This window comes from Cervus elaphus, chromosome 3 (assembly GCF_910594005.1).
Source record: "Cervus elaphus chromosome 3, mCerEla1.1, whole genome shotgun sequence".
In the NCBI taxonomy this organism is placed as follows: domain Eukaryota; kingdom Metazoa; phylum Chordata; class Mammalia; order Artiodactyla; family Cervidae; genus Cervus; species Cervus elaphus.
This window is the reverse complement of record NC_057817.1, coordinates 23054706-23076585: the sequence shown is the minus strand read 5'-3', so window position 1 is coordinate 23076585 and position 21880 is coordinate 23054706.

Here is a 21880-nt window from a genome sequence, read left to right as displayed (position 1 = left end):
GGAGAACCCCAGGGACAGAGGAGCCTGGTGGGCTGCCGTTTATGGGGTTTCACAGAGTCAGACACGACTGAAGTGACTTAGCAATCACAACAAGTCTATATATATTTGAAAAATAGGTGCATAGACATCCAGTGAAAACAAAGTCTTTGTTGGTTCTCAGATAAGTCTTGAGCACATGGAGAGAAGACCCTTCGCTAGAGCCTGCAATGCCCTGGAGGCTGAGGATCCTGCGCTTGCTCTGTTTTCAAGGCATACTTGGTTACTGCTAGTGCCCCAGGTATGCTATTGCACTAGAGTGCTTTCCTTTTGTGAGAAATGAAAAACAATGGCTCAAACGCCACCTTCACTGATAAAATTTCCCTTCTAACTTTCCAGACATACATCAAAATCACTTCATTAAATTTGAACAATGTTTGCTTAAGGGTATCTTTGTACTGGGATTGTTAGACTTTTTAAATTTTCTGATATAATATTTTTCATTTTTTAATTTTTTCTTTCGGTTTTATTGAGATATAGTTGACATATAGAATTGTGTAAATTTAAGATGTACAGTGAAATGACTTAACTTATGCACATCATAAAATGATTACCATAGTAAGTCTAGTGAACACTCATCATCTCATGTAGATTCAAAATAAAAGAAAAAAAATTTGTTTTCCTTGTGATGAGAGCTCTTAGGATTTACTCTCTAACAACTTTCATATGTAACATACAGCAGTGTTAATTATATTAATCATGTTGTACATTACATCCTTGATACATATTTTATTCATATTATAGGTAATTTAACAGTTGTATGTTTCTATTAAAGAATAGATCTAAGAAGGCGGGGATCTCATTTTGTGAAAAGTTGCAGAGAGGCTTGTCTGAGACAACCCTTCAGGTTGGAGACTGAGCTGAGACTCTAACATTATTTCCTAAAATGAATTCTGTTGCTTTTCCCATGACTATGGGCTGTCTTTTTTTCCCCCTAAATCTCTTGTAGGTAAACAAGTTCGCAGCGATCCCTTCATCTCTCAGCCTCCCCTCCACAGTGACAGTATAGTACCCAGACCTGTGTCTCTTTGTTCTCCAACACTTTTGCTTCCCACTGGGGTCTTGAAATCTGTCTACCATCTACAGGCAATAAGAAATCCAGATTGTTCATTCTAGATAGCAGCTTTTCTGCTGTATCGATTAGGTCTTTTATGGAAAAAAACCTGGCACATCTGATCTATAGGATTTCTGTGATTGTTAAATGGAATTTATTGAAACCAACTCAGCAAAGCAGTGTTTGCAAGGATAACCATGCCTCAGGAAAAGTCTGTGCTAAAACTCCAATATTAAACAGTGTTCAGTGTAGGGCCGTCTTGTCTAAATGACCCACCCCCCACACTCCTGCCCTATAGACACTTACCAGGCTTAGGAGAGAGCTGGCAGGACTCCATTTTGCTAATCTGTGTGGAGTTTTTACACAGCCCCGCACATGGTTAATTCTGGATTATAATCCAGTGTGCTTTCTGAGCGGGGTGGGTGGGCAGGGATAGTTCCTGAGGAAATTTGGAGAGAGAATGAGACTTGTTTTGTTGAACTGAAAATCAAGTAGCCCATGTTTGGCTAAGAATTGGAAAAAAAAAGAAAATGAAAAAGAAAAACTCATGAGAAGAAACGAAATGAAACACAAGCTCTCTCTTTCATGTGGGGCAGTGCAGGGTATGGGAGGACAGTGGGAGGAGGTGGGAAGTGTAGAGGAGGCAGCTGAGTTTATTTTTAACACCAAGTTAAAGGCATACTCTGTGTTCTTTCCTTTTAAAAATAGACTTTTAACCTCTTGAAGCATTTTGACTCTATTCTGCCTATGGGGTAATACCCCTTTTGTGGCTGGCAACTCCCACTGGATTTTTTCCCATTGCTGGCTTACTGGTCAAATAGTTAGAAGGATGGAAAAAACCCAGGCTTTTTCTTCTGAGAGCTCCTGATCAGCATATACACACAGCTCCTGTGTGCATAAAGGCTTATAAACTCTGATTGTTTTCTGGGACCTTGAGCTTTATGGCATTTTTTAAAATTTGATGGTTTGAGTAAATGTCCTTTTTTAAAAATAGGGTAGTGAAATTGTGGATATAGTCTTTCTGAAGCCCATTGGAGCAATTTGTTCACTGAGTTTATGAATGACACAATAGACATGTCTATACACATTTACACCCACGAAATTAGAATAAGTATGAATAACATGATAGGAGTTGATCTTTAATACTTATTGAGGGCCTCCTGTGTGCCAGACACTGTTTCACATACATTTAATGCTTTGAATAATGCTCTCAATATAATCATCCCATTTTACAGATGAATAAATTTGGGCTCAGGGCTATTCAGTAACTTGTGAAGATTATAAAGTCAGTGAGTGGTTTGTGGGGAAGGAATTCAAAGTCAGGAAGTCAAGCAGTTCAAGTCCACTGCTAGCCCATACAGTGAGTCCGTAATTAGAAAAGATGTACCTGCCGTAAGACAATTTTGCTTCCATCTGTTGGAAAGTTGGGGCTGTTATGAAATGTACTGATTTTGTTAGAAAATTTTATTACCATTTCCAAGATAGTTATCATACTACAAATATAAATCCACAATGTTGACGCTATGAAGGGTGTCCCCTTAAATGTGATACTCTTGTGCAGTGCACAACCCGCCCAAAGGTACTTGGTGGCCCAAGGCACTCACACACAAGTGCACACACATGTAGTCCTGTAGGCATGGCAGTCTATGAAGGAAAAACACAGCGCTCATCCTCTGCGAAGGCCCACTTCTGTCTGTGGAGTGTGCGTCTCTCTGGATCTGAATAACTCCACTTCTTACCTAAAAGAAAAGAAAAGAAAAAACACCAGACTGCTGTAGCTCAGAAGAAGAGGAAACTAGTCTTTTAGAGGTAACCAGACTGATCTAATGTAGCAACAGCTCTCCTACATACCTCAGTCTAGAACCAGGAAAAACCTTACACGAAACGCTGGAGCTTGTGTCTGTGCCCAGTACCAAAGTGCCATGCTCCCACTTCCCTTTTCTTCTGTTCTGGGGAGTGAACATTGAATTCACGTTAGAACAGGGTGGCACATTATATGTGTTAAGCTGTGTGTGACAAGAAATAGAACAGTTCACAAACCTAGGAGATTACTTTTTTATTATGGAAAGTTTCAAAAATATACTGAAGTAGACCAAAAAGCATAGTGAACCTCCTTTATCCTCATGAAAATGAGCATTTAATTATGAATTAATCACCAGCCCTGCCTCATCTATGTTTCTACTCACTCCTCCCTTATTTGAAGCATATTCTAGAGAACATGTTATTTTATCTTTACAATGTAAAGTATTTTTCGTAAAAAACAACCTCAATATTATTATTATATCTCAAGAGGAAGAGTAATAAATCATATACCCAATCAGTGTTCAAAATTTCAATCATCTTCCAAATGGCCCAAATTTTCTTGTGTTTTTGTTTGTTGTTTTTACCTGGTTTGTGTTAATTTGAAATGGGAATCAGCTAAGTTCAAACATCACATTAGTAGCAGTATCTCTTACTTTTCTTTGAATGTACAAGTTCCCCCTTCATCTCTTTTTCAGTCTGGATTTTGCTGAAATGTTGACATGGTATACTCATCGTGTAGTTTAAACATATTTCTCTGTAGCAGAATCCTTTCTTGGAGGAGTCCAGGCATATGTATATTCTTTTAAGGTGCTTGGGTGGTGAATTTGAGCCACAGGCAGGCTTGGAAGGCCCTGGTAAAGCTCAAAGTCTGCTCCCAGATTTCTTAATGTCTTGGTTGCGGGGATAAATTCTGAGGATCTTACTTGAGCGCCATGGTGAAAGCATGTGTCCACCACTTGTTGACAGGTGAAGAATGCTGGTTTGCTTGTTGGCATGTAGATTCCCCACGGTCGTTTCCTATTCTCCAGGAGAAAGTTTCTCAGTCAGGCTTGAAAGAGAGCAATAGACTGCATTGTTGGTATCACAAAAAAGAGAATTTCCCTCATGGGGTGATTTGCTTTCAGTTCAGTCCCTATGTGAACCAGTAATCAGACCATAAATTGCCAACTAACCGGAAAAGCCTCTATTTTGCAGGTCTGAATAAGCTGGTGTTTGACTTAAGTGAAGTTTAAATAACTTTTTTCCCCCTGCAAACTGGAATCAAGATTGCAGGGAGAAATATCAATAACCTCAGATATGCAGATATGACACCACCCTTATGGCAGAAAGAAAAGAGAAATTAAAGAGCCTCTTGGTGAAAGTGAAAGAGGAGAGTGAAAAAGTTGGGTTAAAACTCAACATTTAAAAAACTAAGATCATGGCATCCGGTCCCATCACTTCATGGGAAATAGATGGGGAAACAATGGAAACAGTGAGAGACTATTTTCTTGGGCCCCAAAATCACTGCAGATGGTGATTGCAGCCATGAGATTAAAAGACACTTGCTCCTTAGAAGAAAACTTATGACCAACCTAGACAGCATATTAAAAAGCAGAGACATTACTCTACCAACAAAGGTCCATCTAGTCAAAGCTATGGTTTTTCCAGTAGTCATGTGTGGATGTGAGAGTTGGAATAAAGAAAGCTCAGCGCCGAAGAATTGATGTTTTCAAACTGTGGTGTTGGAGAAGACTCTTGAGATTCCCTTGGACTGCAAGGAGATCAAGCCAGTCAATCCTAAAGGAAATCAGTCCTGAATATTCATTGGAAGGACTGATGCTAAAGCTGAAGCTCCAATACTTTGGCCAACCGATGTGAAGAGCTGAATCATTGGAAAAGACCCTGATGCTGGGAAAGATTGAAGGCAGGAGGAGAAGGGGATGACAGAGGATGAGATGGTTGGATGGCATCACCAACTCAACAGACATGAGTCTGAACAAGCTCTGGGAGTTGGTGATGGACAGGGAGGCCTTGTGTGCTGCATTCCATGGGGTTGCAAAACGTCGGACACGACTAAGTGACTGCATTGAACTGAAATAACTGGTAAATCAAATGTTCCATGGATAGATGACTGATGTTAAATCTACCTGTCTTCTACCTGTCCTAATGGATTAGGACATGAACACATTTGATTCATTTTCAGTATTTTTCTTTTTTTTTTTAAAGATTCTGACTTTACTGAAGAAATCAAAGGCCAATATGTTCACTGGGCTCTGGCTTTTCAGCCTCCTTCTCCACAAGAACCTACTGCACCAATGTCATTGATGGCAAATGGCAGCCTCATTCTCACGTGGAAGAAACAGTGAAGTTATCTGTCCTAAGCTGTTCTGCTTCTTGGTCAGAGAAAGAAAGGTCAAATGACCTTGAAAGGTCAAATGTCTCTTGAAGGCTCAAGATGATTAAAAAATAATAACAGAGCATTGTAGCTTCTTGGTGAGGTTAGAGTTTGAGCTTTCCCCATCCCTACTTCCACACTGGTCATCAGCACTTGCCCCATTCCCTGCTGCCCTCCTTCCCCACGCCAGCCCCCAGAGAGGTGTTTGCACTGTGCTTGTTGTCGGGAGAGCCTGGGGTCAAGGTCTACTCTGCAACCTCATTGTCAAGCTGGGTGACCTTGGGTAGGTCGCTTGATTCTCTGAGCACTGATATCTTTACCTGTGAAATAAAGATTGTATCACATGCTCTGCCTATCACATGAAGATGTTATGAAGATCGAGTCAAGAGTTAATGTAGGTGAAAATCCTTTGTTAAGCATTGCACAAGTGCCCTTGCTCCCCCTACTGCATCTGTTCACAATGTAGAAGAAATAACATGAATTTTAAAGTCAAATAAGGTCCCATTGCTTTTTGGCTGTGTCATTTTGGGCAAATCATGCTCCTAGCATTGGTTTCCTCATAAATAAAATGGGGATGATTTTATCTGGCATTTGCTTACCCGAATCTTCATTTACTCATGCTCCACCTTGATCTACTGTTGTTTTGTGGACTAAAGCTCTCTATGTGAGATAACAGATACAAAGCACCTAACATAGATTTGATACTCTAGGTTCTCAATAAATAGTCATTCTTTTTCCTGTCCTGTTCTTGGCAATTGGACTGTGGTAGGACCCAGCTGACATGTCTTCCGTCATAGATAGAGAGCTCTTCCTCTAGATTGCCGAGTGAAGAACTGCCTGTTTGCTCCTCTGTCCTCACCTATGAGGATGCTTGATTATAGCCCAGACATGTTTCAAATTCTCTCTATAAGTCTACAGACTAGGGAATTACATAATGAAGAAGTCCTTCTCGTATATGTTTGGGAATAAAGAGCCCTCAATAGCATATGCAAAAAAGACCCAAATGTTTGGTAGACTGCAAAATTAACATGAGTCAATAATGCGATGGAGCAAGCAGAAGTCAATGAATTTTAGGAAACACTCATGGAAGGGTCCAGTCTACTGGACTCATCCTACTTGGTTAAGATGCTGGGGCACTGGGCTGGATCACTAGAAGGAGAGAGCTGGTGAAGAGCTTGAGATCCAGGGTATTTGAGTAACTATTAGAAAAACTGCGGATACTGAAACTGGAAAAGACGTATTTCAGGAGAGATATCTTATTGTCTTCTGTTTTTTGAATGGGCTGAGCAATTAGACAAAATAGAATACCGCCACTTTATGTTTCCTTAAAAGAACAAATTTCTAAGGGGTATGTATAGGCGTACAGGTTATGTGACTCAAATGGGAGGAATTAGAGACAGAAGTTATAAGGGAGCAGTTCTAGTGGCATTTCTATTTCTATTCCAACTTCAAACTCTGGACTATTGTAAGCATCGTCTATAACAACACATTTAAAACTGGGCTTCCCTATGGCCAGTCTCAGTGTGGCTTTACATACAAAAGATATCCAAAACAGTACTGAAATTAGAAATTGGAAAGCAACAGAATCACAAATATACCAGAAATTAAGAAAGGTAACAAGGAGCAATCATGTACAACTTTATGTCAATTAACTGGGATATGCAAAATAGTCAATTTTCTAGAAAAACTATAATCAGTTAAAACTGATTCAATAAGAAATAAATGACCTAAATCCTGTGACTTTGAAAGACATTAAATCCCTGATTAAATCTACACAAATTACTTATTAAGATATGAGTAGTTTCTTACAGATGAGTCTTACCAAATTTCTAAGGAGTATAGAGTTCCAATCTCTAGAAACTGTTTCACAGATATAAATAGAGTATGAAAAGAACCCCAAAACTCATTTTATTAGATTGGCAAAAACTTGAATCCAAAATAAAACAAAAATAATAGGGAAAACTGTAAACCAACTTCATTTCTAAATATAAAGGTATAAATAAAATTTGGGAAAAAACAAACCAAAATAAACAAACAAAAAAAACCCCACAAAACCAGGGACTTCCCTGGCAGGCCAGTGGTTAACATTCTGTGCTTCCAATTCAGAGGTTGTGGGTTCAATTCCCTGGTTGGAGAACTAAGATCCTACATGCCACGATGGCACTACCAAAAATTGCTTTAAAAAATTAACAAAACCAAAAAAAAAAAAAAAAAATTAACAAAACCAAACCAAACCCCACGAAACTAATAATACAGTATGACCAAATTGGGTTTATCCCCCAAAAACAAGGATGGTCTAATGTTAGGGAAATCTATTAGTAAGATTTACCACATTAACAAATTATAAGAGAAAAAGCACATAATTATCTTAAAAGAGGCAACAAAAATCATTTGTTAAAATTTAATACTGCTTCACATTTTTTAAGAAAACAAGAAGTACAAATAAGTGGGAATGGACTTTATTTTGTACACATTTATTTTATAAAACTTGAAATTATTAAGAATGTTGAACACTATTTTGTCAAGTTAATGTAGGTTGTCCATTTCAGGGAGTAATTTGGGAATGGGAATCTTTCCCCAAATTCTCCTTGGTAAAGGCAAAAACATACTTCCTCCCTGTTACATGAGCTTGATATTTCTTTTGTTTATTTACTTTTACAACTTTATTGAGGTATAATTGATATACCAAAAAGGCACACATTAATGTATACAATTTGATAAATTTGGACATATGCATGTCGAAAGATGGAGAAGCTCTACACAGTCAGCAAAAACAAGACTGGGAGCTGACTGTGGCTCAGATCATGAACTCCTTATTGCAAAATTCAGACTTAAACTGAAGAAAGTAGGGAAAACCACTAGACCATTCAGGTATGATCTAAATCAAATCCCTTATGATTATACAGTGGAGGTGAAAAATAGATTCAAGGGATTAGGTCTGATAGATAGAGTGCCTGAAGAACTATGGATGGAGGTTTGTGACATTGTACAGGAGGCAGGGATCAAGATCATCCTCAAGAAAAAGAAATGCAAAAAGGCAAAATGGTTGTCTGGGGAGGCCTTACAAATAGCTGTGAATAGAAGAGAAGTGAAAGGCAAAGGAGAAAAGGAAAGATATTCCCATTTGAATGCAGAGTTCCAAAGAATAAGGAGAGATAAGAAAGCCTTCCTCAGTGATCAATGCAAAGAAATAGAGGGAAACAAAAGAATGGGAAAGAGATCTCTTCAAGAAGATTAGAGATATCAAGGGAACATTTCATGCCAAGATGGACACAATAAAGGAGAGAAATGGTATGGACCTAACAGAAGCAGAAGATATTAAGAAGAGGTGGCAAGAATACACAGAAGAACTACACAAAAAAGATCTTCATGACCAGATAATCACGATGGTATAGTCACTCACCTAGAGCCAGACATCCTGGAATGAAAAGTCAAGTGGGCCTTAGGAAACATCACTAAGAACAAAGCTAGTGGAGGTGATGGAATTCCAGTTGAGCTATTTCAACTCCTAAAGATGCTGTGAAAGTGCTGCCTTCAATATGCCAGCAAATGTGGAAAACTCAGCAGTGGCCACAGGACTGGAAAAGGTCAGTTTTCATTCCAATCCCAAAGAAAGGCAATGCCAAAGAATGCTCAGACTACAGCACAATTGCACTCATCTCACACGCTAGTAAAGCAATGCTCAAAATTCTCCAAGCCAGGCTTGAACAGTATGTGAACCGTGAACTTCCAGATGCTCAAGCTGGATTTAGAAAAGGCAGAGGAACCAGAGATCAAATTGCCAACATATGTTGGATCATTGAAAAAGCAAGAGAGTTCCAGAAAAACATCTATTTCTGCTTTATTGACTCTGCCAAAGCCTTTGACTGTGTGGACCACAACAAATTCTGGAAAATTCTTGAAGAGGTGGGAATACCAGACCACCTGACCTGCCTCTTGAGAAATCTGTATGTGGGTCAGGAATCAACAGTTAGAACTGGACATGGAACAACAGACTGGTTCCAAATAGGAAAAGGAGTACGGCAAAGCTGTATATTGTCACCCTGCTTATTTAACTTATATGCAGAGTACAGCATGAGAAATGCTGGCTGGGTGAAGCACAAGCTAGAATCATGATTGCTGGGAGAAATATCAATAACCTCAGATATGCAGATGATACCACCCTTATGGCAGAAAGCAAAGAAGAACTAAAGAGCCTCTTGACGAAAGTCAAAGAGGAGAGTGAAAAAGTTGGGTTAAAACTCAACATTCAGAAAACGAAGATCATGGCATCTGGTCCCATCACTTCATGGCAAATAGATGGGGAAACAGTGGAAACAGTGGCTGACTTTATTTTTCTGGGCTTCAAAATCACCACAGATGGTGACTGCAGCCATGAAATTAAAAGACATTTGCTCCTTAGAAGAAAAGTTATGACCAACCTAGACAGCATATTAAAAAGCAGAGACATTACTTTGCCAACAAAGGTCCATCTAATCAAAGCTATGGTTTTTCTAGTAGTCCTGTATGGATGTGAGAGTTGGGACCATAAGGAAAGCTCAGCGCTGAAGAATTGATGCTTTTAAACTATGGTGTTGGAGAAGACTCTTGAGAGTCCCTTGGAATGCAAAGAGATCCGACCAGTCAATCCTAAAGGAAATCAGTCCTGAATATTCATTGGAAGGACTGATGCTAAGGCTGAAACTCCAATACTTTGGCCACCTGGTGGGAAGAACTGACTCATTTGAAAAGACCCTGATGCTGGGAAAGATTAAAGGCAGGAGGAGAAGGGGATGACAGAGGATGATGGCTGGATGGCATCACCGACTCAATGGACATGAGTTTGAGTAAACTCCGGGAGTTGGCAATAGACAGGGAGGCTGGGTGTGCTGCAGTCCATGGGGTCACAGAGAGGTCAGATATGACTGAGGGACTGAACTGGACTGTTGATACTACCACCACAATCAAGGTTATAAACAACTCCACAATTTTCCTTAGGTTCCTTTGCTTTTGTTGTTTTTGTTGTAAGAACACTTAACTAGATCTTCGCTCTTAGCAAATTTTCAAATGCGTAATTCCATAGTGTTACCTATAGGCAGTGTGTTGTATAGCCAGATCTCTAGATCTTATTCATTTTTCTAACTGTAACTTTATATCTGTTGAAGTTCTCCCCAATTCCCCTTGCCCTCTTCCCCTGACAACTTCCACTTTTTTTTTTTCCTGCTTATATAAGTTTGACAATGTAAGTAGGATCATGGGGATATTTGTCCTGCTATGATTGACTTATTCACTTGGCATGATGTCTTCCAGGTCTATCCATGTTGTTGCAAATAGTAAGATTTCCTTCTTTTTTTTAAACTGAGTAATATTCCGTCATATGTATACACCACATTTTATTTATCCATTCATCTCTCAATAGACAGACTATTTTCTATGTCTTTTTTCTCTTCTGTTCAAGCTCTGAGTGTTTTCAGAGTTTTCAATGTTTTCACCTCATGTTCTAATTTCTACCTGGGCCTGGCAACTTGAATATGGGTTCTTGAATCTGTTGTGAATCATAACCAGGATTAACCCAGCTATTCAACTTTGCAGGAAGGGCCGAGCCTTCAGTTCCTGCCAGGGAACTGGGATTTGATTCCATTTCATGGTTTATCAAATCTAGACTTGTTTGTTATCATGAAATCACTTTCAAGCTTTTAGGGTCACCTATTTTAAATGCTAATGTATTTTTCTCCATTTGCTTGTATATGTATAGGAAATAATGGAAACTGATAGAGATTGACAGAGGAAGGGCATTCATTGGGTCAGTGACAGGGACTGAGGGAGGAGAGAAGGAAAAAGTTGCTCCTCAATTCCCACCTTTCCTTTTTGAATTTTTTTAGAGTAAGCTTGTATCATTTTTATGATAAAAATTAAAATATGCAGTGAAACACTGTTCTAATATGTATAATAAGCGTAACATTTGATCCTGAGAGTCTCTCTTACAGAAGCAGCTGTAGGACAGATATGTTACTAAAAGATAACTTCAGTTTCCAGGAGAAATCATTATACAGAGATGCAACTTCAAGTCCAGTAGGAAAGTGGCAAGCGCAGGGCATGGCCACAACCCCTTTTCCTGATTTGAAGGGGACATTTGTGAGGAAGTTGCTGTGTAGATGCAAAGATGAATTATGGGGCTACCGTTCTTGTCCTGCAGCTACTTCTGTCTCTGACAGCAGTTTAAGGGAGAGCCCAGAGGAACAGAGCCCTGCCCCTTTAATTAGCTCCAGGAGCCAGGCAAGGTAAATATTTGTGGCTGAAACTGCATGAATCCATGGAAGCTGGGATTTTAGCCTAGAAGCATTGTGCTGCCAAGTTGCCATGAGACCCAGAAAGCTGGAGCTATGTTCTGCCTCAGAAAATGCTTCTGAGTTTAAGAGAAATGAAAAGAATAATAAAAAGGATGGTGGTATTGAGGTCTAAGTGTTAGATGAGGATGACGAGGCTTTATCTATGCCTTATGCTCGATCACAAATTTTACCTATTTTTATTTCAATATTGATTTCTTTTATTAAAGAAAAAAAAAAGTCAATGCTCCAAATGTAGACATATTCAACTTATTGCATTGATTAACTCATTATCCGGTTTCCAGTGATATGAAATACAATCAGACCAAAGAACTGCCCTACTTAAAGCTTTTCAATGTCTTCCCATTTCTCTTAGAAATAAATCCTGGCTTTTGTAGCCCATATGTAGAGTGACTGTGCAATTCATAATCCATACTGGGATTTTCTGAATATTTATAGTGAGAAAACAGGTGTGACAGGGACTCTCCTAGGAAAACCAAGATGTATCCATGAGGCTCTATTGGATTTAGCATCTAGCTTCATTTCTGTCCTTGTCTGCTCACTTGGCACCAGGTATTCTGGCCTCCCGTCTGTTGGCTGCTTCAAGAAGTCGTCATGGAGTCTCTCCTGTCCCCTGGGTCATGCTTATGTATGCACTATTTATCTTTGGGGCTTCAGATATCAACTCCTCAGATAAACCTCCCCTACCACCAGTCTGCTGTTTCATTTCTCTTTTCCTTTCCATCGTCATTCCTGTTACGACCTCTAAGGATCTTGTCTCGGTATTTGTTTATTATCTGCATCAGCTACCAGGGTGAGATCAGGGACTTGTCTGTCTTGTTAATGGGCCTGGCACATGGCAGGGGCTCAATAAATACTTGATTAATGAATGAATGACCACGTGAAAGTCTTTAAGTTGGACCGAATGACCCAGAGATGATCACTGCCTTTACCTCAGCTTGTGAATAAGGTCCATCTTAAGTAAAAGAGAATGAACTGGAACAGAGAAAAGCAGAGGAAAGAGAGGGTAGGGAGGGTGGTAGCTGATGCCAGACATGGCCCTGGTTACAGGCCCTATGGATATACAAGGTATCCTTTATTTCTTCCTTAATAGAGTGAGTCATTCAAATATATTGTAAACAAACCTGTTTTCCTCTTGCCTAACCTTAAATTAGCTAGAATTGAGATTGAAGTTCCATTTTTGAAACCAAAAATGTGTAGTAAAGCATAATTAACCTATATCCTTTGGAATGTATATTTCCATTTTTAAAAAGAAAAACATTGTGGCAGAACATGCTAATTGTGTGCCCCATTATCCATTTTTATCTACTTCATTGTAACTTAAGGTATTAGTTTCCCATTGCTGCTGTAACAAATTGTCATAAAATTAGTGGCTTGAAATAACATGAATTGTTTATCTTGCAATTCTGGAGTCAAGTTATGTTTCTTTTAGAGTCTCTAAGAAAAGAATCTGTTTCTCTGCCTTTTCCAGATTGTACAGCCTACATGCATTTCTTGGCTGAGGGCCACTTCCTTATATCACACTGACCTCTGCTTTCCCTGACACATCTTCTCTGACTCTGACCCTTTTGTCAGATGTCTATAACTGCCACCTGGATAATCTAGAATAATCTCCCTATCTCAAGATCCTTAACTTAATCACAACTGTAAAGTCCCTTTTTTCCATATTAAGTAAGATATTTATGGGTTTTAGGGATTGGCACATGGGTATCTTTAGCAGATCATTATTCTCTCTACCATCAGGCACATACCCTTCTTTACCTGTTTATTTTTCTGATGGCTGGGATGTAAGTATAATAGCTGAAGCTAAAGCAGCCATCTTGGGCCATGCTTTGGAAGACGTGCTAAGATGAGAGAGCAGCAATGTAGAAGGATGATCTAATCTAATCAGGTGGGATAGGCTCACCCTGATTAAATGAACAGCATTTACAAGAAAATCTTCAACCTCACATGTTTTACAACTGAAAACCTAAAATCAGTAAGCTGATGGGAACATAACAAAGGAAACATTTTTAACGTTATCAAGGTTAAAGTAACATTGTTCAGGTAATTTAAAGAATAATAACAGTTTTACATTCCTTGAGTAAAATCTAACTTTATTAAATATTTTTATGTTGAATTTTTCAGCAAAGAAAGTTGTGCTGGTGGGAAATGAGCCCTTTGTATTCTCATTCCCCAGTGGAGCATTAATAAATTATCCTCTCAACATCCCACAAACAGCACTTGAAGCAGTCTTTAGTGCTCTGTATTAGTTCCCTCAATAGCAGTCATAAAAGAAGTTCAAAAGAACATAAATATAGGTCAATGACCAGAACACATGGGTGTGTGTAATTATACAGAAGATCAGGTCTGCAGCATATTTCTCTATGGAATGACTATCCCTTGTGGGTAAAATTTAAGATGTTCTTTATACCTATTTATTTAGCTTACCACTCTCAATTTCCTTCCCCTTTACTTTTCTTCACTGTATTCTTTACTACTATTATATATTTATTTTGTTTTGTTTTGTTTTGTTGTTGTTTGGCTTCCTGGCTAAGATGTAGATGCTATAGGGCAGGATTCTATCTGCCTACTCACTGGAGTCTCCACAGTATCCAATCATGAATGCCTGCTGCAAGGTGGGGAGTGATTGGAGGTGATACCAAAGGGGTGTGGAGTGATTGGATCATAAGGGAGCTGAAGGGGCTTTGACAGGATCCTGAGTAGTAGGGAACTGCAGAAGGGTATAAAGCTGGCATTTGGGGGTGAGTGACATGATCAGACTTGGATTTTAGATAGTAATTCCATGTTTGGTATGGACAAAGGATATGAGTCGATGGAACAGTCTGGAGGCAGGGATATCTGTGAGGAGACCATTATGTTATTTCAGAAGATCAGAGATGAGAGCCAAGCAAGAAAATTGGTAGTAATGAGAGCGATAATAATAATCATTAATTTAACAAAGTTTGCTGCACAGTCAGTTCAGTTCAGTTCAATTCAGTTGCTCAGTCGTGTACGACTCTTTGCGACCCCATGAATTGCAGCACGCCAGGCCTCCCTGTCCATCACCAACTCCCGGAGTTTACTCAAACTCATGTCCATTGAGTTGGTGATGCCATCCAGCCATCTCATCCTCTGTCGTCCCCTTCTCCTCCTACCCCCAATCCCTCCCAGCATCAGGGTCTTTTCCAATGAGTCAGCTCTTTGCATCAGGTGGCCAAAGTATTGGAGTTTCAGCTTCGACAACATGAACACCCAGGATTGATCTCCCTTAGGATGGACTGGTTGGATCTCCTTGCAGTCCAAGGAACTCTCAAGAGTCTTCTCCAACACCACAATTCAAAAACATCAATTCTTCTGTGCTCAGTTTTCTTTATAGTCCAACTCTCACATCCATACATGGCCACTGGAAAAACCTAGATGGACCTTTGTTGGCAAAGTAATATCTCTGCTTTTTAATATGCTGTCTAGGTTGGTCATAACTTTCCTTCCAAGGAGTAAGTGTCTTTTAATTTCACGGCTGCAATCACCATCTGCAGTGATTTTGGAGCCCAGAAAAATAAAGTCAGCCACTGTTTCCACTGTTTCCCCATCTATTTGCCATGAAGTGATGGGACCAGATCCAATGATCTAAGTTTTCTGAATGTGAGCTTTAAGCCAACTTTTTCACTCTCCTCTTTCACTTTCGTCAAGAGGCTCTTTAGTTCTTCTTCACTTTCTGCTATAAGAGTGGTCATCTCCATATCTGAGGTTATTGATATTTCTCCTGGCAATCTTGATTCCAGCTTGTGCTTCCTCCAGCCCAGCATTTCTCATGATGTACTCTGTATATAAGTTAAATAAGCAGGGTGACAATATACAGCCTTGACATACTCCTTTTCCTATTTGGAACCAGCCTGTTGTTCCATGTCCAGTTCTAACTGTTGTTTCCTGACCTGCATATAGGTTTCTCAAGAGGCAGGTCAGGTGGTCTGGTATTCCCATCTCTTTCAGAATTTTCCACAGTTTATTGTGATCCACACAGTCAAAGGCTTTGGCATAGTCAATAAAGCAGAAATAGATGTTTTCCTGGGACTCTTTTGCTTTTTTGATGACCCAGTGGATATTGGCAATTCTAACATCCATTTCCTGACTACATTTACCAGGTTCCTTTGCTGTTGGCTGTAGCCACGTGATTATGTTCCAGCCAATAGAAAGTGAGTAGAAATAAGGAGCTCTAATTCCAGGTCTGATCCCTGGGATTCTTTCACAGACTCCTCTCTGTTTCTCCCCTTTTTCTGGTTAAAGGAATGGAGAGGCCATGTGCTGAAGGTAACTGAGAATCCATTAATGTAGGTCCTTGAAAAGTCATGTAGAGAAAAGTTACCAAATTGACCAGAAAAACCTTGGAATGTTATATAAATGAGGAAGAGATATCTACCATGTTTGAGTCATTGGATTGTTTTAACTGTTATAGCAGCTAATGTGACCCTAATAAATTTAAGCACTCATTTTCGGCTAGGCATCATTCTTAATGGTTTCTATATGACAACTCATTTAATCTTCACAACAATCCAGTAAGTAACATATTAGTATTATTATTACTATCCCCAATTTACAGATGAGGAAATTGTGATCAAGAGGGACTGTGTAACCTTCTGCAGTTACATAGCTGGGAAATGATAGAGCCAGATTTCAGAGTTCCAGCTCCAGTGTTTTAAGCAATATCTGGTAGTGGATAGAAATTAATACACTTAAAAAAAAGATAGATGTACTTTCTTTCCAATTAAACATTCTGAAGGAAAAAACAAAACCAGAACCTTTAAAATGTTTAATGGTCTAGCATGAACATTAATTACAATTGAAGTCACTGTTTACAAAGTAGTAATATTTCCAAAAAAATCTTTAAAGAGATATATTGCTTTGGGTTGGGTTTTTTGGAAACAAGCTCTGAAACTCAGATTTCCTAGCAGATTTATTGAGAAGTGCTCCCTGGAAGTAAGGGAAGCAGGCTTGGGCAGAGAGAGAAGATGAACTAATATAATCACAACAGAGAATTCAGCCTATCCCACAGGAAGCCCTGGAGCTGGGGAGACCCTTCAGAGTTACTCCCCGCCAAGGCAGGAGGACAGGGGTTTTTGTCCTGCTTCAACCAGTCATCAAATGTGGGCTGCCGGCAGGGAGGGCATGTCACTTGGGTGAGGCAGTGCCTTTCGAGAGGGATTCAGCCATGAACCCGTGCTCCCAGCAGCTGGAGGAATGAGCACAGTCGTCTGGGAAGGTGGTTGGGGCAAGGAATCTGGTTGTTGCATCACAGTATTCACTATAGAAACAATTCAGAATAAATAAGTACCATATTTATAATTTTTTTTCATATTTATAAATTTTTGATTGTTCTACTGAGCGGCAGACTCACAGAGCCCACTATTTCCTGCTTGTGCCTGAAGCATAAGCTGGTGTCTTGTGAAGGGTCTGATGGGAGATGAGACTTCAGAGGTGAGCTGAGCTCACAGGAGAGAGGAAACGGTACACCAAGGGATTCAGGGAAGTCTGGTGGGAGCGTGGAGATGGTGTCGCACAGGGATGGACCCCTGGGAGCTGTACCATTCGGAGCAGTCATCACAATCCATTGCTCCATGAGGACTAAAGCATGAACCAGTATCTGTGGGATGGAGAAGGGCTGAACTTGCAAGACACTTTAAGGATAGGTTTCAGTGGCTTTAGCGGATGAATGTGAGGAGAAGGGAAGACTGGAAGCAAACTCTGTAGTTGTAGGTTCGGAGACTGTGAAAGGTGATGCTCAAGGGAGAGTATGGTCATTTTCACTCTATAGAAGCCAACATGAAATCTTGACTATCTTTTTTTTTTAAAGTTTTATTTATTTACTTACTTATTTATTTTTGCACTGAGGCTTCATTGCTGCACACGGGCTTTCTCTAGTTGTGGAGAGGGGGGCTACTCTTCATTGCAGTGCATGGGATTCTCATTGTGGTGGTTTCTATTATTGTGGGGCACAGGCTCCAGAGCGCGGGCTCAGCAGTTGTGGTCCAGGGACTTAGTTGCCCTGTATCATATGAAATCTTCCCAGGCCAAGGATCAAACTCATGTCTTTTACATTGGCAGAAGGATTCTTTACTACTGGACCACCAGGGGAGTCCTTGACTATTTTTTTAATTAACAAAACAAAATTCTTATTCTTTCTTTCCTCCTTTCATTCCTTCCTTTAACTTTTCTTTTATTTGAAGAAACTTTCTATTGCTTCCTCCTGTCCCTTAAAATGAGTTGTTCTTTCCATCTACAATTGTTTTCTTTTTCATTTATCTATTTTAACAAAAATTTCTTTCATCATATCTTTCCTTTTTCAGTTATAAATCTAAGTGTACCCAAACAAAACATACACTTCTGTAAAACCAAGCAAAGTTTTAAGGCACAGATAGGAAATCCATTTTTTAAAAATATTTTCAATTTTTAGCAGTTCTGTCACAGTTCCACACTGGAAGTTCTAATAATAACTTGCACTGTAGGTGCAATTAGAGGTGACATGAAGTGTGCTGGACTTGGGGACAATGTTACCTTGTGAGTGGCTGGTTGCTTTCAGGTACATAGATATACAGATCATTTACTAAGGCCGGGTCTGAGTGACCATCTTAAATCCCTTGGTTTACTCAGTGAGTTAGATGTTAGGCAGCTCTGTTCTTTGTACCACACCCCTTTTATTTTCTGGAGCAAAGATTAGAACCTAGCCTTCTGCAGGCTGCATTTTTGCCAAGGAACTGGAAAACTTCTAATAGTGTAAGAATTTGTTTTTAAAAGGGAAAAAAGTAATGAAGTGAGAGCACATCGGTATAGAAGACATTGAGGTTGTGTACACTCAGGGCAGCCCAATCAAATCATCATTCACGGAATAACATTTATAGTGTAGATTCCCTGTGTGCCAGGCATTGTCCTAGCTGTGCTGAAAATACAAAGAGGAAGAGACAGATGAGGTCTGTCTCTCACAGAACGTACCTCCTAATTATGGGTAACAGAAAAGAAGAAGTAATAAGATAGCTTCTGATGTTTGCAAGTGCTTGGAAGAAAATAAAAGATGGAATTCATTTGTGTATCCAGTCCTTTCTTCCTATTTCAAGAGGCTGCCCTAGTGAGAAACTGGGTCTTTTAGGGACCTAGAAATGAGATAATGCGAACCCAAACTTACTGCCTGCATAGGTAAATTGATAGACTATTTATTGGGTAGGGAGGATGGGATTTTAAAACTATGAGTATAAATAGGATAGATTAAATTTAAACTCCTTCCTAAGACTGATACTGGGCATTGTCTATGAAGGCATTGCTTAATATTAACAATTAGCTAGTAAAAATTGTGGTGGGCACTCTTTCAGCCAGTTGCCACTTAAGCGACTCATGGGAAGAACAAGGGATCTATTCCCTGTGTGAGGACCCAGCTGGTGCTCAGAGCACGCTGAACAGTCTGCCCACACCAGCGCATCTCTCCCTCAAGAGTTGAGTTTCCCACTGCCTCAAGAGAGACATAATTGTTTATTCTCTAATATATTTATGCCAGTTTTACTTGTTATTAAAGTTATGCAATTTAATATGACACAAATAATGAGACATGTCTAGAAAATGAGAGAGAATTATTGCAATGAAATTTAAATGGAATGCTATGGAAAGACTCAATATCAAATGAGTTAATTAGCAAAAATTGGAAAAAATAATAAAATCTATGCTATGTTGCTCATGAGTGTATTTAAGTTCTCGCTCACTACAAAGAAAGAAAAAATGAAAGTGAAAAATGAGATCTTATGGGTGTGTCTTTGGGTAAAAAAAATGTAGCTTTGGAACCTTTCCAGGGAATTCAATAGTGAGGGAAAGTGCCATGACAGTTAAGCACACTTACATTTATTTAAGGTAAAACGTTTGCAACATAAATGTATCCTTCCCCCTAAACCCCTCCCATCTCTGATTAGCCCATTAATTAGCAGTTCTGATTGTGCTGCATAAGACTTTTACTGTATTGTAAAGTGTGTGTTCAGTGCAGTGGGGACTCACAATCTTTCCATTCAGAGAGCTCCAGAGCATAGCCCTAACGTTATTAGATAAGAATTTATGTCTTCCAATAATTCCTTAATAAGCCATTCTCCTTTTCACCATTTTCACAGCAGAAGCAAAGAAAATATTTTCACTTCTCAGTAGCACCTTTCCTTTGAGAATACCAAAGCTCTTTAAAGGACAAATTTCTGATTGAGCAATAATGTTCATCTCCCCAGAGAGAGGTGGACAGAGAGGATTTATTATCCCTCACTGAGGATGTTAGACTCATGTTAAGAGGCTAACAGATGTCTCCGTGCTGTCTCTCAGGAGAATTATGTTTCTGCTAATCTCCTGGCCACACTGTGTCCTGTTCCCTATTCTTCATAATTCCCAGTATTACAGAGAAACTATTCAAGCGTGAGAAGGGCACTGGTCCGAGGCCAGGACCCACAGGCTCAGACCTGGGCTGTGCCGCTAACTTGTGTGACCTTGGACATTTTGGTCAGCCTTTCTGTGCCTCAGATCCTGTAAGACGAGGATGATGGAACTTATACCAGCCAACCAGGCTGGGAAAAAAATGTTTGTCAAACAAATATGGACATTGTAGCTCCAGATAGTGAAACAGCAGTGGCCTATATGTTTCATTTCGTTTACCTTATTTCCATTTCAAAACATGGGCCCACTTTTTGTTACGATATTTTTGATCATGTGCTGATTCATAGGTTCCAGTCTGAACTTTCTTTCTTGAGAGCAGAAGAGAAAGTCCTTCTTCAAATGCTTTTATTCCAGTCTTGCACATTACCCATCTTTACCATCGTCTAGTGACGGTCCCAGACTCATAACAAGAGTATGGAAGGAAACAGTGAGACTAGTAGGATATCAGTCTAACTGAACTCTGAATTGTAAGGCACCAGTAAGTGGTGGCTGCTTCCTAAAGGTTTTGAATGACTCATTGTATCTCTTTACTTATTCACAGAAATATTGCTGATAATAGCCAGAAAAGAAGAAAAAAGTGAAATATACTTAATTTCTAACAATAGGGAAGTATTCAAATAAATGATGGTATTTCCATACAATGTTAGGCCATTGTTGTGAGTGAATATTTATAAAAAGATGTTACACATGAGTATTTGTTGGCATAAACTGACAGGCATGATTAAGTGAAAAAGCAATCCCAAATGGGCAATGACAACACAATCTCATCATTATTTAATAAAACAGGTATTGGGATAAAATGTATTTAGAAGGATATACAGTGGCTATCTCTGGGTGCTGGGATTACAGAAATAAATTTTCTTTCTTTATATTCAATACTTCTCTGCTTTTTCTAAATTTCTGTGATAGACATATGTTGCTTTTGGCAAAAGAAAAAAACTGATTTGAATTAATATTGTATTAATGCAAAGACTGCTTGTGGGAATGAATACTAACATTTTGAAAAAATTAAATGCCAGCTCTAAGGATGGAAAACTACTTTAAAATAGGAAGAATAAATTTCATTTATTTTTAAAAGGATGGAACATGTAAATGTATTGCTGAGTCCCTTTGCGCTTCACCTGAAAGTATCACAACATTGTTAATTGGTTATTCAGTGTTGGCTATACTACAATACAAATAAAAAGTTTTTTTGTTTTTTTTTTTAAAAAAAGGATAGAGTCATTTAACGACAAATGCTTGAAATAAAGTATCAATTGAAAACCTGTTTCTTCTTAGCTGAATTCTACCTTAAATTGCTTATAAAAGTGGGTTTACATCATGATAAACAAACATGATGTTTTGAAATATCTAAATTAAACAATAATAAATAATAGTACAATGTAATTTTTTTTCTTTTCTGCCAAAATGTCACTATAAAACAAATCACCTTCTAAGAGAGCAGATGTATTTATTTTTCTTATCATAATTAAAGCCATAGATTACAAAGTACCTTCTGTGTGCCCATATGTCAGATACTTGGAATGTTAAATTTAGTGGTTAGTTTATTTAATTATAATTCCTCAGGAGAAAGGTATTACTGTTTTCATTTTATAGTAGCTGAAAACTAAAACCTCCAAAATCGTTTCTTACGAAGCCCTAAGTAGCAGAACCACACACGTTTTAAAAATTACTTAATAAATATTTGTTGAATCCACTCTGTGCTTGAGCAAACTCAGGGAGATGGTTAAGGACAGGGAAGCCTGTCCAGGGAAGCTGCAGTTCATGGGGTCGCAAAAAGTTGGACACGACTTAGTGAATGAACAATAACAATTCTGTGCTAGCCATCATGTGCTGTGTGCTGGGAATGTACCAGTGTAC